We start from the raw sequence: 17,076 nt of genomic DNA on the forward strand, positions 1-17,076 counted from the left end.
AATTACACCAAAGGTAATCAAAAAGGTGGGCCTTGCCATTGGGTTTCTGCATAAACAGTAAGTTCCTAAGTGGCTGCATTTTAATGCAAGTAACACCAGGCTCAAGGTTTGAAGCCTGATGCAGACTGAAGAACCACCCTATCTTGTACAATTACAATATAACTGTGAGGGGTTTATTACAGAGCACCAGAGAACTTCCTACTTTAAATTCATCAGCAAGACTAAAATCCCTTTCCATAGGACTAAATGCAGCTTTTATCTAAGCTTTGTGTCTGAATAATGGAAAATAGCCTGGCCAGATGTTCAGCTGCTTCTTTTTTTTCTTTTTTTTCTTTTTCCTCACCTGTTTGCTCTATCTCTGAAGAAGAATCTGCCTATACAATACAGAGATCAAAACCTCGCATCTCATTTTTTTGTAGTGTTTGAAATAACAAAACCAAACAAAAACATCTCCAACCTGCTCTGTAGAACTAGAAAGCCAAGATAGAGCAGCACAGGCATGGAAAAAGTACTGAGAATCCAAAGTGCCATACAAAGAAAGAATGAGCCTCAAAACTCCTAGGCTGAACTTCCCCCCTGAACAAAGACTAAGATGAAAAGAAATAAAAGCATTTTTGCTGCTTTCCTGGATCCTTTTAAACTATAAGAGAAGCAACAGAGGTTGAGCATGGCCCAATTTTATGGATTGCCATTCAATGATAGCCTCAACAAAGTGGAAAAATATGCACTGATTAGAGAGTTGGAGAGAACAGGTCTTTAACATCTATTGGACAGCATCTTGCCTTCCTCCCTGTTCATTTTATGATGCATGCCTTCAATTGTAAAGTATCATAAAAAGTTTCCTGAAATTCTTGGCCCTGCCACAGATCTAATTCCACAGTGGCTTCCAGTGATTAACAGAATGCTAGAAAGTGCAAGACAAACAAAGATAAGGTGAATGGGGGAAAGAAGCTAGAGTATCATAAAAGTGCACACAAAGTGCATTCTGTTTGCCAACAGAGCCAGTGCTTATAAGAAGAGTGTAGTTTCTGGAAGTCAATCACTCCTATTCTGAGCAGAAACCAGACAAATTTGTGAAGATTGTATTTTCTGAGCTTATGAATATATTTTTTAAAAAAATCAAAACTGTAACTTAACTTGCATAGAGAGCAAAAAACACTTTAAAACTTTTTGTTTCACTAAAGTCTGTGTCTGAACTCTTTCACTGACCATCAGTAAACTTGATCATCTGCAAATAAATTATTAAAATGCTAACCATAAGGTTGTACATTATAAAGCCTGACTATATTATAATTTTTGTTCCTCCAAGCAGCTACTTAAAATGTATATTCAACTAATTTATCCTATACTTTGTGCCCCTGTGGCCCTGGAAGGTGAAGCAACATCGCTCATAAGAAATATTAACATTGGCTGTTTATCAAGGCATCTGTGAAACAGAAAAGCAATAAAAGTGCTAGTTTGTGCACTCACTATTGAAATATCACAAAAATTATTCAGTGTCAGAAATCTAATTTTGTATGAATTTTCTATATATTTTAGCGGGGTTTTTTGTTGGGGTTTTTTTTGGGGTTTTTTTTTTTTTGTATTAGTGAATTAATACACTTTGAATACCCCTGTAGCTACAGTGGAAAAATGGACCAACACACTTATTTAGTGCTGCTACCCAAATCCATTAGACAAATTTTCTTTACAGCAAAGCATTGATGAATGAAATGTCGCATGCTAATGTAAGAATAATCAATTTAGAATGCTTATGACAATTAACAAAGCTGGAGATAAGCCTTGAAAGCACCATGCTTTGTCAGCCCTGATTTGGATTAAATTTGCACAGATAGGATCATTTTTCTTCCAAAAGGTACTTTTTTTTAGGCAGACCTATCAATTAATATGAATTATGCATGTATAAAAGGACTAATGTCATTAATTAGACAAATTAATTTTTATGATGCAGTGAATAGACTAACACCAGATTATATGAGATATCATTCTCCCAGTTCATACGTATTTGGAATAAATGAACAGTTTACATTTGCATGGTTATTACAGAATCAATCATTATTAATCAGAGACACCAGATTGGACAGTTTAATATAATCTGGTTTAATTTTCTCATGTTGGCCAGGTATATTCAGTTCACACTTCTGAAGACAAAGTTTTACTCTGACTTGCATCTTTTTACTAGACATAAGACTATATACATCCCAGGGAACCACAAGCACAGTGTGTTATGTGCTGTGTATTTCAGTGCATTTGTGATGATAAAAAGGGGGAAATTAAATAAATATAATCTAGCTCTTCTGGCATCAATTTTAGCTGTAGAATTGAAAACAGTCAAAAATTTAGAAAGGCTTGTGTTAATGCTGGCCCACACTTTGATCCTAAAACACTGTTTTATTTCAGCCACTAGTAATTTACCACTCATTGCTTCCTTTTGCCTTTAAGCCTAATGCATATATGCTTCAAAGTGCACTGAGAAACTTTACAGACTGAAAATGTATATTTAAAAAATCAGGCACTCAGAATCCCCAAATGTGCTTGAATTTTTAAAGTTTGAGCATTTATATAGTAGACATAATTCTGCAAATATTAAGTTTAAAGTCATTGCCTTACAGTATCTCCTACATGGAAAAGATAATATAACCATTTCCATTCAAATGTGTTAGGAACTATTAAACACTTTTTAAAGTTATTTTAAAACTTTGCTTGCTTTGCATTTAATGAAGTGAATGAAGGATGGAAAAACCTACACACTTTATGCACATTCAATTCTTAAAAATTACTTCTTGCCACATACCTTCTTTTATCCACTATATATGCATCAGCTGTAGCCAAATATAGGGAAATAATTATTCCCTACTACCTTATTTGGCTTTCAGAGAAATAGGATAGCAAACCTTCAGAGAGGAAAGTGTTTAAATGATCAGGCCACTTCTGATAAAGCGCTAGTCTTGGGCAGCGTGTCCTCTTCATGAATTACAGGGAGACAGGAAAACGAACAACTGCAGGCCCAGCCCCCACAGACTAATAAACCCCCTGACCCTATCAGGAATAACTTTTCCCAAAGAAAACTAGGGGATCATAGTCCAAGGAAAGAGCCGCTCTGTGTCATGTGACAAACCTCTTGTATTCCCAGTCTAAATTTATTCCTGGTCAGATTATAGTAGTTCATGGCTCCACATCTGCAATGCTGGCTCTGTATCTCTAGTCAGTCCCTGTTTTGTTAGGCTAACCAAGCCAAATTCAGCTCTCCCTGTCCCATAAGAAAACTCCCTGCTCTCCTACAAATACCTGCAGCCCTTCCCTGGACCTGTTCTAATTTGAGTCTCTTTTCCTTGATACTGGTTGTGCAGATCTCGATATAGAATATTGTAAAATACAGTCAGTCCCTCAGAAATAACAAAACCTACACTGCCTAGAAAGGAATAGGAATCTTGCCTGTATAGATTTAAGCACCCTCCAGGATACTGCCACATTTTGTAGCACTTGCAGTATCTTACAAATATGTCAATCTGGCTTTTCTTTATTCAAAGTTCTTGGTTTACATTTATCTTGTTTTTTTCTAATTTCAACTGAGAAGCTACACAGGAAAATGCAGACTCAGCTGAAACACTTCACTCTGAAATTCAATTATTCTATTTTTAATTCACTGTGTCACCTTAGCATACAGAAAGCCAAAATTGGTTTTGGAGATCATGCAAAGGCTTTAGTAAAACTCTCACTGAATGGTGTGTCTAGAGAAGGATTTCGTAAGTTCCCATAAAAATCAGAATGGTAGAGCAGAATAATGTAAGTAAGAATGGACATACATCAGAAAGTCAGACAGTATAATGCTTTCGTGTGGAGGTGAATAATCAACAGGAGCAGAAAAAAAAAAATTATATGGACTTTATTCTCCTTTTTTGCATAAATTAAACTATAATTAATTTTTTTTTTCAAAGTTAAGTATGCGAGAAACTAAAGTAATTTTCATGAATCAGCAAAAGCAGAAACCATTTTCTTATTAGCAAAAACTCAGCAAGTATACTATATAAGCTTTCTCATTGGGTCAAACCTCAAACAGAAAGATATGATTAATTATAATTAATATGTGGGAAGTATTAACAGGTCTGAGCAGATGTTGAATAGGCTTTCATAGAACACCACAATGTGGTATAAAATCTGAGTTTATATGGTACAGCTGGCTGTATATAATGCCTTTTTAATTTATATGACTATAGCATCTGGTCTTCCAATGTCTTGCTACGAATTTTCAGAAAGTCATGGGAGTATTTTTTTGTTCTTTTTTTTTCCTCTTTTAGATGGAAAGGAACTGATAGAAACAGAAAGAGAGTGCATTGGGAAGAGAATTGCTAACAAAATGAATGAAAAAAGGAAGCACTTACTTAAAGAAATTTAAAATTAAACAATGAAAACTGAAATGTTAGGATTTTTATTCCACTTAGTACTGGCTACACAAATATCTTTGAAAGAATCTGAAAATAAATTCTATTGGATTTGATTTTTTATGTCAATACTTGTTGAAAAACTATCAACATTGCATTGGAAAAGCAGGACATAATAAAAAAAAAGTCAATTCTTAGCAGGGAAACAGAGCATCTTGTGATTTGTCTAGATTTCTTAATACTTTTCCCCCTTTCTATACAAAACATTCAATCTTCAGAAACCTGCAATTTTAGCTCCCCCTCTACCCACTTTCTTCAATTATAAGTTATAGGGTGAATATTCGATACAGCTGATTCACTTTTAGAAATCATTTTACTACTCATCTGTAGTATTGACATTATTCTGCACTCTTCAGAAAGTCATTATGTCTAACTCTGCAGTTGCTAGTTGCCTAACAAGATCGAGGTATGCCCATTTTGCTCCAATATTCGTTCATACATGTGTGTTATGTCAGCATACATAGAAAACAGATGTGAGCATGCAAGTCAGAAACTGAGTCCTTGAAGAAGCAATAGAAGGTATACATAAGGTATACATCAACCTGTAATGGCTACAGAAGAGAAGGCAAACCATGCTACTACTTGATTACTTTCAGGGCTTGACTGAGAATAATCTTGTCTGGCTTACCCTTTGCCTAAGTAGCTTAGAATAAATTAATTAGGAAAAAGTCTGAGAGATGTGCGCATTCCTGTGGTGCACTACAGAAGATAATACAGATATTTAGTACTCATTGCTACTCATCATCTTTGATGATAGTGAGCAGATGTGAAGTCACAGTAGGAAATGCCAGTGTCAGTGCTGCATTATTCCACAATTGCAATAGCTAATCACCTCTAACAAATGACCCAAAAAGAAAGCTGTCCAGTATTCCAAAGTGCAAAGAGATCATGACAGCTCAAGCAACAGACATTGTTTTATGCGCTACCTAATCACATAAAGGTAGCCAACATGTTGAGATTCATGGCTTAATGTTCCCTGCTGAGCAGCAGCAGACCTGCAAGATAAGTGCAGTGATAGGACAAAGGGTAATGGTTTTAAACTGACAGAGGACAGATTTAGATTAGATACTGGGAACTTCTTCCTTGTGAGGGTGGTGAGGCACTGGCACAGGTTGCCCAGAGAAGCTGTGGCTGCCCCATCTTTGGCGGTGTTCCAGGCCAGATTGGACAGGGCTTTGAGCAACCTGGTCTAGTGGGAGGTGTCCCTGCCCATGGCAGGGGGTTGGAACTGGGTGAGCTTTAGGGTCTTTCCAATCCAAAATATTCTGTGATTCTATGATAGCTTTCTTAATTTTCTTCCTTACCTGTACAGACTTTTTTTTTTTTTTTCTAGTTTTCACTCAGACATGGAAAATAAACAGCTATATGATAAAACAAGTAAATGCTAAATGATGGTGTTTTGGCATTGTGAAAAATCCCTTGTTTTTCCTATCGCTTGTGCCTTCTGTTGTGTCCCCTCTAAATAGTATTGGTTTTATCAACAAATTTTTTGTTAACTACTTGCTTGTTCAGTACATACAGAAAGGTGTAACTGTGTTTCTCAAAACCCTGTCCATGCTTTCCTATTTGGTCTCTACTGTTGATAAGCAGTACCCTGTAACTAGAATTCTGTAACCCAGCTAGACCTGAACTGATGACTGTCCTTTCTTAATGGGAAGAGATGGAAAAAAAATAACTGGAAGCTTTCTTTTACCATGTACATGTACTTCACATGAATTTGCCTAGGATCTCTCTCAGTCACCCTATATACATCTTTCTCTTCATAGGAGAACTTCATGTCTTCAATCACTTGATGTATTATGCTTCTACCTTCCTAGCACTTTGCCACTGGCATTATGATAGAGAGTGATTCTGTTTCCAACAGCACAAAACTTTGCCTATGGCTAAACACTTTTAATTTTGCCCCTCATATAATTTCTACAGCATGTATGCTGGCTATGACAGATGCCTTCCTGGTCACTTTGACTCCTGAGTGCCTTTTATCTTCTATCTGGGCTCAAAACTAATGGTTGTTATTATTTTGATCTCTTCTGCTGCATAGTTCTGCTGGCCTTCCTCTTTAGAAGACGATCTCAAGGATTTAGAAGAATATCTCAAGGATGACTTTTATCAAGCTCTCAAGAACTGAGTCACATCTGATTCCCAGAATCCATTAGGCATTCTCTAGGGTTTTTTAAGTTACAGCCAGACATCAGTTTTGAGTTACATCATAGATAGAGTATTTCTCACTCATTACTTGCTCTGAGGTAACACCAAAAACAAATAAAAGAACCCCAGACAAACAGACAAAAAAAACCAAAACAAAATGACACAGGAAAAAAAAAAACAAACCAAAGACCACAAAACCCCCACACCTGTCTGGAGGTTTTTTCAGTTTATCAACATAAAATCGCTGGGCTTATCAGCATCCTTTAGCATCTACATACATAGTTTAGCATATAATTTGCAGACAACACCAAGTTGGCTGGGAGACTGCTGAAGGGTAGGAAGGCTCTGCAGAGGGATCTGGACAGGCTGGATTGATGGCCTGTGGGCCAGTGGCATGAGGTTCAACAGAGCAAAGTGTCAGGTTCTGCATTGGCCACAACCACCCTATGCAATGCTCCAGGCTTGGGGAAGTGGGGCTGGAAAGCAGCTCGGCCAAAAAGGACCTGGGGGTGCTGACTGACAGCTGAACATGAGCCAGCTTGAGCCCAGGCAGCCAAGAAGGCCAACGACATCCAGGCCTCTATCAGCAATAGGATCGCCTGCAGGATCAGGACAGCAATCATCTCCCTGTACCCGGCACTGGTGAAGCAGCATCTTGAATACTGTGTTCATCCAGGCCCATCACTACAAGAAAGACACTGAGGTTCTGGAACAGCTCCAGAAGAGCAACAAAGCTGGTGAAGGGTCCGGAGCACAGTTGTGATGAGGAATGGCTGAGGGAAGTGGGGTTGTTTAGTCTGGAGAAGAGAAGGCTTAGAGGGGACGTTATCACTCTCTACACCTACCTGAAAGGAGGTTGTTGTGAGGCAGAGGTCAGTCTCTTCTCCCAGGTAACAAGCAACAGGACAAGAGGTAACAGCCTCAAGCTGCATCAGGGAGGGTTTAGATCGGATATTAGGAAAAATTTCTTCACAGAAAGGGTGATCAGGCATTGGAACAGACTGCCCAGGGAAACGGTGGAATCACCATTCCTGGATGTGCTCAAAAACTGTGTAGATGAGGCCTTCAGTGATATCGTTTAGTGGTCGTTTTAGCAGTCCTGGGGTAATAATTAGACTTGATGATCTTTTCCAACTTAGTTGGTTCTATGTTTCTAACTTTTCTGGTCATGATTCTTCACAGTAGAGTTCATTGAATCCCTGTTTCACTAGAAAGAAAACGGAAAAGGCAGTGAAAGAAAAGGGTTTGAGGAGCACTTTTGTTCTTATTGGTTTGGGATTTAAAAAAAAAACCCAACTAACCCTAAGTATCAGTTTATATAGAATTCTGCTGCTTTCACACATACAAAACATGTTGTATAAACAAGCCAGCATTCAGCTGAACTTTATCCAGGCTGTTATGTTTTCCTCTTGAGAATCTCATCAGACTGATCATTTCTACTATATTTTTTTTTTTATTTTCTGCTGAATCAAAAGAAGAAAAAAACTTTTAAAACTAACTTTACACTTGCTTTAGGAAAATACTCACCAGGATGTTGAATCTACAGCTGATCTTCACACCACTTGTGGAAAGATAATGCTGGGCATATCTTCCAAACTCATCGATTTTGTGAATTCTGCTCCTCCCTGTGAATTCTGTTATAGCTATGTTAATGAAAGTATAGAGGGAAATAAAGGAAAGAGGAATTAAGAAAGAAAAGTGCCATGTATATATTCCCCATAAACAATACAGAGAGTCATATGAATGCATAGGTCACTTTTGTTTGATTTTTCAAAAAAATCTACAGATATGAAATTATGTTTCAAATATTAAGACAACTGGAAAAAGCAAATCAAGAGTGGCTATGTTCCAGGTCTGTCTGTAACACCTCAAGCCTTTTTATTAATTTCATATAAAGTATTCCAGATCTCTAGGTATTTATATGATATTTCAGTATATATATTTATATGACTTGTGTGACACAAGACTGCTTCTGAAACAGCACATTCCTTTTTAAAATGGACATTTTTCAAAACTGGAACATTTTTCAAAATTTATCAGATGAGTTAAAACGTTGCATTACTGAAACTTCATATCCAAAATTGCATACTACCTGCCACGCTCAAGATTTTGAACATTGTTTAAAATTTCCCTTCACATTGATAAATAAACTATCAGCTATATAAAGATTTTAAGAGTTGAGAATGAGCTCCTTCAAGTATTTATGTGAATAAGAGATTGTCACTGCCTTTAGTAGAGCTAGATATCAAATTTTTGACTCATTCATCTAAGAACAGAACTTTCCCCATTAGCAAATTTTTAACAGCATCTACAAACCTCATCTATTCTTGGGTGTGAGGTGAACCCAAAAGTGAAAGGACTAATCCTATGAAATTCATCTGGTTGAATATCCAGTAGTGAACTAAAATGAATCTGCTGATATTTTTAGTCTAGTACTGCTTTAAAGATAATTGGGAGAATAAATTTGAGTCAGTAAAAGGTTTATTTTCAGTAAATTTAAGCATCTCCTCTTAGAGGACTTTACAGGAAAATTTCCTCTTTGAATATTGGCAAATGCTTTCTTACAAATTTCCACACAACATTTGCTGATCGGTGTTACATTCCTGATAAATAATGAATGAGTCACATTGGTTCCAGCAGGGGGGACAGTTATCAATAAAGGTTGGTAGAAGTGTACTGGCATGCATTTTACCTGCATCTTTTTCCATGATACCAAGCCTCAGCTACTATAAGTGTTCAATCTTTCTTATTATCTGATATTGCAGATTCTTTGCATCTTTTATATTGACTCATGCTTTTCAACTAATTAAATAAATTTATACAATTACATATAAATCTCATGTGACTTTTACCATCAAGAAATTTCTACTGCACATTTTTTTGTGTATTTAACTGTCACATTATAAAAAAAATACCAGAGAAAAAAATATAATCAAACATTAGAATTTTAAAAATGCTTTTTCATAGTCTAGTCAAATTACTCCTAACTAGAAGAAAATAACGGAACACAGTGCGCTGAACATTTTACCCCATGAATTGCTGAGGTAACTCGAGAGAGGACGCCTTCAACACCGGAGCGGGGGGGGGGGGGGTGGGGCCTCAACTCCGAGCGACAAGAGCCACCGAGGGAGCCTCAAGTCCTCGACAGGACCTGCCCAGGAGCCGGCAGCTCAGCTGACGAGAGCGAGCAGCTGACTCACACGGGGCGGAGCCAGGAGCAGCGGCACCAGCTCTGACTGGGTAAAAACCTCCCCAGGGAGGGCGAGCGACCGGGAGTGCGGCGGGGCAGTTCGCGCGGGCAGGCGGGCGGGATGGTGAGCACTCGGCGTGTGAGCAGGGCCTGGTCCGGGAGCTCTGCTCTGGCTGCCCCGGCGGTGGCCAGCGTAGGCACCCAGACAGAGCCGATGAGAGGGGAGGCTGCAGTGCAGAGCTCGGGGTGTAGAGAGGAGAGTGCCTGCGCTGGTCTGGTGACGGGAGGGTGCACAATGGGCAGGGCTGCGCTCGGTGCTCCCTGGTGGAGGTCCTCCTGCAGCAGGGGCTGAGCTGCGGGATGCTGTCAATAGGCTGCGAGATGTCAGGGAAGCTGAGAGGAAGCAGGAATGCTTGCTCCAGGCCCAAACTGTGCAGGGGCCTCGAGCTTCCCCTCTAGCTCATGGAGGAATGAAGGAGGCCTTTAACCTGTGGAGCTGGGAATTAGTGACAAAAAAGAAAAACAAACCAAAAAAAGGAGGAAAAGGACAACCAAAAGCAAGGGGCTTCCCCCTAAATCCCCTGTCCCCACGCAGAACCGCTTTGCTGTCCTGCAGGGGGCTAATGAGGAAACGCCCTCGAGGCAGAAACAGCCGGCTGATGCCCTGGTAAGATCTTTACTGGTGCTGCCAGGAAAAAGTAGCGGGTCGTAGTAGTAGGGGACTCTACACTAAAAGGGACAGAAGCGCTCGTCTGCCGACCAGACCCCAGGAGGTTCCTCGATTGTGTAGAAGACAACTTCCTTCTGCAAGTAATAGAGGAGCCGACAAGGAGAGGTGCCATGCTTGACCTCGTGCTCACCAACAGGGAAGGGATTGTTGGAAATGTGACTCTCCAGGGAAGCCTTGGATGCAGCGATCACGAGATGCTTGAATTTGAGATCCTCAGGACAGTGAGAAGAGCATGCAGCAAGCTCACTGCCCTGGACTTCAAAAGAGCAGACTTTGGCCTCTTCAGAAACCTGCTTAGTAAGGTTGCATGAGATACAGCCCTAGAGGGCAGGGGGGCCCAAGACTGTTGGTTGATATTCAAGGATCACCTGCTACAAGCTCAGGAGTGTTGCATCCCAACTAGAAGGAAGTGCATCAGGAGGGCCAGGAGACCTCCTTGGATGGATAAGGAGCTCCTGTGGGAAATTCAAATGAAAAAAGAGGCTTATAATAAGGAAGCAAGGACAGGTGGCATGGGAAGAGTACAGGGATGTTGTCTGGGAAGCTAGGGACCAGGTTAGGAAAGCTAAGGCCCAGTTAGAATTAAACTTGGCTAGGGGTATTAAGTATAACAGAAAGGGATTCTACAGGTACATAGCAAATAAAAAACAGAGTAGGAAGAACCTAGGCCCCCTCAGGAAGCTCTCAGGAGAACTGGCTATACAGGATTTGGAGAAGGCTGAGGTTCTGAGTGACTTCTTTGCCTTGGTCTTCACTGGCAAAGACTCTGACCAAACCACCCAAGTCTTAGAAGGCAGATGCAGGGACTGTGAGAATAAAGATCTTGGGCCCACTTTAGGAGAGGAAATGCTTCAAGGCCATCTTAAAAATCTGAATGCGCACAAGTCCGTGGGTCCTGATGAGATCCATCTGCAGGTCCTGAAGGAGTTGACAAATGAAGCTGCTAAGCCTCTGGCCATCATATTTGAAAAATCATGGCACTCAGGGGAAGTTCCCGATGACTGGAAAAATGGAATTATAACCCCCATTTTCAAGAAGGGGAAAATGGATGACCTGGGGAATTACAGACCAGTCAGTCTCGCCTCTGTGCCTGGCAAAATCTTGGAGCAGATTCTCCTGGAAGGCATGCTAAGGCACATGAAAATCAACAAGGGGCTTGGTGACAGCCAGCATGGCTTCACTAAGGGGAAATCCTGCCTGACCTATTTGGTGCCCTTCTATGATGGGGCTACGGAACTGATGGACAGGGGTAGAGCAGTTGATGTCATCTGTCTGGACTTGTGTAAAGTGTTCGACACTGTCCCACACGACATCCTTGTCTCTAAATTGGAGAGACATCAATTTGATGGATGGACCACTTGGTGGATAAAGAACTGGCTGGATGGCTGCACACAGAGAGTTGTGGTCAATGGCTCAATGTCCAGCTGGAGACCAGTAACGAGCGGTGTCCCTCAGGCATCGATGTTGGGACCGGTCTTGTTCAACATCTTTATTGGTGACATGGGCAGTGGGATTGAGTGCGCCCTCAGCAAGTTTGCCAATGACACCAAGCTGTGTGGTTCGGTTGATACGCTGGAGGGAAGGAATGCCATCCAGAGGGACCTTGACACGCTTGTGAGGTGGGCTGATGCCAACCTCATGAGGTTTAACCATGACAAGTGCAAGGTCCTACACCTGGGTGGGAGCAATCCCAGGCATAGCTACAGGTTGGGCAGAGAAGAGATTCAGAGCAGCACTGCGGAGAAGGACTTGGGGGTGTTGGTTGATGAGAAAATGATCATGGGCTGGCTTCAGTGTGCGCTCACAGCCCAGAAAGCCAACCGTATCCTGGGCTGCATCAAAAGGAGCGTGACCAGCAGGTCGAAGGAGGTGATCCTGCCTCTCTACTCTGCTCTTGTGAAACCTCACCTGGAGTATTGTGTGCAGTTCTGGTGTCCTCAACATAAAAAGGACATGGAACTGTTGAAACAAGTCTAGAGCAGGGCCACGAGGATGATCAGGGAACTGGAGCACCTCCCATATGAAGGCAGGCTGAGAAATTCGGAGCTCTTCAGCCTGGAGAAGAGAAGGCTGCATGGAGACCTCATAGCAGCCTTCCAGTATCTGAAGGGGGCCTATAGGGATGCTGGGGAGGGCCTCTTCATTAGGGACTGTAGTGACAGGACGAGGGGTAACAGGTTAAAACTTAAACAGGGGAAGTTTAGATTGGATATAAGAAGGAAATTCTTTCCTGTTAGGGTGGTGAGGCACTGGAATGGGTTGCCCAGGGAGGTTGTGAATGCTCCATCCCTGGCAGTGTTCAAGACCAGGTTGGATGAGGCCTTGGGTAATTTGATTTAGCGTGAGGTGTCCCTGCCCACGGCAGCGGGGTTGGAACTCGATGATCTTAAGGTCCTTTCCAACCCTAACTATTCTATTATATCACTCAGAAAAATAACAAAAATAATGTAAAATATTTTAGTATAATCTGGTAAAAAAAACAAAAAAACACATCCCTGTACTTTGGCAGTTTCAAGTGAATTTGAAAAGCAGTCTATATGCTTCAGAAATAATGTCTATGTGGCTTCTAAGTAACTTATGCAGTCTTTTCAATGGAAATAAGCAAACATCACTGAACATGCATTTAGTTTATTTTAAGGTTAGCCTTTTCATTATACAACATTTGCTAGGGGTTATAAAATGAAATACTAATCCGTTTATAATGAAAAGAGTAACCTTTAAAATAAAAAAAAAATATTTGTAGTAGTTTTGAAGAATAATGGCAGAGCTAATTGTTTGCTATAAACACATACCATACATATGTTGACACAAGACATATACTAAAATCAAAATCTCACATACAAAGTTACTCCACTTGAAAGAGCTACCTTTACCATTGCACCATTCATGCATTTTAGATAAGGGAAATTCAGAAGATAAATATTTGGAAAAGCTCACTCTCCTGTCGTATGCAGAGGCTCCAGGAAAAATTACCAACTCCCTTTGGAATCACCAGTGGAGAGAGGGGCCCAGACTCTGCCTGAACAAACTGCAGACTTCCTGTGCACCAGCTTTTGGAAATTCTGACTGTCCTACCATTACCCTGGATAGTATTTTTCCTGAATTGGACTTTTTACCCACACTGAATTTACTCAGACTCCTCAGAAATAAGATTCTACTCTCTCTGATACAGAAGCTCATAATCCAATCTTAAAGATATTTAATATATTTTATAAAACACATGATTTTATTTTGCATGTAAAATTTGCATCAAATAATAAGTTGTAGTTTTCAAGTCACTATCATATTTTCCAATAACTGTTTAGCTACAGAGATGACAAGTTATTCCTTCATCATTTAAAAATGGCTGTTACCTTTCTGATTAAGAGACCATTGCTAAATACAAGGTTACTTCAGTCTTAAACAGAGTAAAAAGGGAAACTATTTTCAACTCTTTATAGGCAGCGTCTATTTTGCTCTAATAGCAAAAGTAGAAAGAAAGACTTGGCCTATTCTGATATATTCTCTGGTCTGCAAACATACCCCTATACAGTCAGCAGCATTCAGCAGACTTCAGGAGAAGCTCAAATTTTTTAAGCACACAATAGTATATTTTATTTCCATAATTAGATGCAGAGTTGTCTATGGCAACCTTCAAGTGTTTAAGCAATTTCATTTATTATTGCTGAAATTTTTATTCTATGTCATGTCTCCTATAGGAAGACAAAAGCATGCAGCACCATACAAGCTCTCGTGATTAGCAAGGAAAAAATTACTAGAAGGAGTAAAATAACCCAACTAACAAACCCAAACTCACATTACTTATATTGATTTAATGACTTACTAGTGAGCTGAGAAGGGAATATTTAACAAAGATCCCTTTGAGAAATTCAAACTACGACTTCACACATGGGAACCTAATAAATATCAAAGCTAGATAAAAACTTTTAGATATACTCTTGGACTTCAGATATCTGTGTTTCAGAGCATAGAACATCTAACTGCTCACCAATTCCGTTGAGAGTTCATTATGGTAGAAAAGTTGATCAACATGTGAAAAAGTGAATTAGAGCTTGTACTTGCATCACTGCAAGAAATGGAAATTTGGTGATGAAATGGCTACAAAGATTTCTGGAAACAGGTACTGCTCTTTACCTGTGCCTCCTTCTGTTGACATGAACAGTTATCAAAAGCACATAGAGTTGATACACATAAGTGTGAGTCTGGCATATTATCTGGAGAGAACTATGATAAAGGAAACTAGAAATAAGTAATTCTATATAAATTAATACCTACCAAGACCTTAGCTTTTGTGGTATCTAACCCCTAGTTTAAAAATAATGATTTTTTTTTCCCAAAAACTTTCTCAAAAAGACCCTTTTGTCACTAAGTGATAAAAAGAATGAATTTGTTACAACTTGTAACAATAGCAGAAAAAAAAAAAAAGTCACTTTCACAGTTTTTCATGAGATGCTCAGAGTATGACTGCCTAGGGTACAAGTGTGCCCAAGGATGCCAAAGCAGCTGAAACTGCAAAACGTTCCTTGTTTCTATTTCCTTGTTACTGCTTGCTACTGCCATGACCCAGCACAAATTTTGCTCACATTTCTAAGCAAACACCAGCTAAGATACTGTGTGTTTGGGTCTGTACACAAAAGATGTGTGCTCAAGAGTAGGCTATATTTAACCAGACAAAACTGGTCTTGCTGTGTCTTCCTTATGCTATTCTACTGTGTTGAGTTAGGTCTCACTGATGGGCACTCTGGAGTATCCTTTTTTCAAAATAGAAATAGAAAGAGGTAATTTGCTGGAAAATACCTTTCATTAAAGCATTCAGCAACATTATGGCGCTAAAAAAATAAAGGCATTATGTAGTCCTGATGGAAACTTATGATCTACTGTCATCACCTTCTACGAACCTACATCGCTGCAGCATGTTGGTATTCATCTACTCTCTTCCATCCTGCACATGCTGCTGAAGGTGTATCTTTTTAGTGAGAACACCTGTTTTCTGTTTCACAATTAAAGCGGGATTTTTACACTTGCACTTTACAGCATTGGCTTTAGTCAAGTTGCTTATTTTAGTAAAAATATCTTCCTGCCTGCTTTATTCCCTGAACATTGACAGTGGCATTTTACAGTTTCTCTGTGTACTGTCTTAGGAAATTAAGGATTTGTTACAACATGAATCTGAGACCAGTGAGAAGGCACAAAAAGTTCATTGTTTCCCAATTAAAATGAGTTTGGTTCAAGTCAATATTTCTCCAGTTGTAGATTTACTGTATGCTACCTTCTAGTATTTACATAATATATAGCAATTGATAAGAGACATGTTGAAAATATACCCTTAGTATTATTTACTCCAGGAATTCAAGTGCAGAAATCAAAACATATCATGAATTTTTAATATTTTTCATAAGACAATGATCTCTTTTTTGCTTCAGTTTCAAATACGGCAAAGAGGAGGTCATCGAGCTGAAATATTTCTTGTATGCAGTAAAAGCCTGATCCAAGTCTTTACAGAAGTAAAAGTACCATTGACTTATGTTAAATGTAACACTCTTCTTACAAGATAACTGCAAATTCAAGCACTAATTAGGTCCCTGGACAGAGTCTGAAAAGCACTGGTAAGTGAACTTAGGAAGCACTGATACTATGCAATCTAAACACTATAAATATGGTAGTAACAAAACTGAATACAGCAAATGTCACAGCCTCGTCCTGTGAATCCATATTAATTATAGAATCACAGAAGCATAGAATAGTTAGGGTTGGAAAGGACCTTAGGATCACATAGTTCCAACCCCCCTGCCATGGGCAGGGACACCTCACCCAAGGCTCTGTCCAACCTGGCCTTGAACACTGCAAGGGATGGAGCATTCACACCTTCCCTGGGCAACCCATTCCAGTGCCTCACCAACCTTACAGTAAAGAACTTCCTTCTTATATCCAATCTAAACTTCCCCTGTTTAAGTTTTAACTGTTACCCCTTGTCCTATCACTGCAGTCCCTAATGAAGAGTCCCTCTCCAGCATCCTTCATCCATCATCCAGCTATCCAGGCCCCCTTCAGATACTGGAAGGCTGCTATGAGGTCTCCATGCAGCCTTCTCTTCTCCAGGCTGAACAGTCCCAACTTTCTCAGCCTGTCTTCATACGGGAGGGGCTCCAGTCCCCTGATCATCCTTGTGGCCCTCCTCTGGACTTGTTCCAACAGTTCCATGTCCTTTTTATGTTGAGGACACCAGAACTGCACTCCAAGTGAGGTCTCACAAGAGCAGAATAGAGGGGCAGGATCACCTCCTTCAACCTGCTGGTCACGCTCCTTTTGATGCAGCCCAGGATACGGTTGGCTTTCTGGGCTGTGAGCGCACACTGAATCTGGCTCATGTTCATTTTCTCATCAACCAACACCCCCAAGTCCTTCCCTGCAGGGCTGCTCTGAATCTCTTCTCTGCCCAACCTGTAGCTGTGCCTGGGATTGCTCCCACCCAGGTGTAGGACCTTGCACTTGTCATGGTTAAGCTTCATGAGGTTGGCATCAGCCCACCTCACAAGCATGTCGAGGTCCCTCTGGATGGCATTCCT

Source organism: Pezoporus occidentalis, unplaced genomic scaffold (assembly GCF_034315485.1).
Source record: "Pezoporus occidentalis ecotype Australia unplaced genomic scaffold, CSIRO_AGI_Poc_V1 ctg135, whole genome shotgun sequence".
Classification (NCBI taxonomy): Eukaryota; Metazoa; Chordata; class Aves; order Psittaciformes; family Psittacidae; genus Pezoporus; species Pezoporus occidentalis.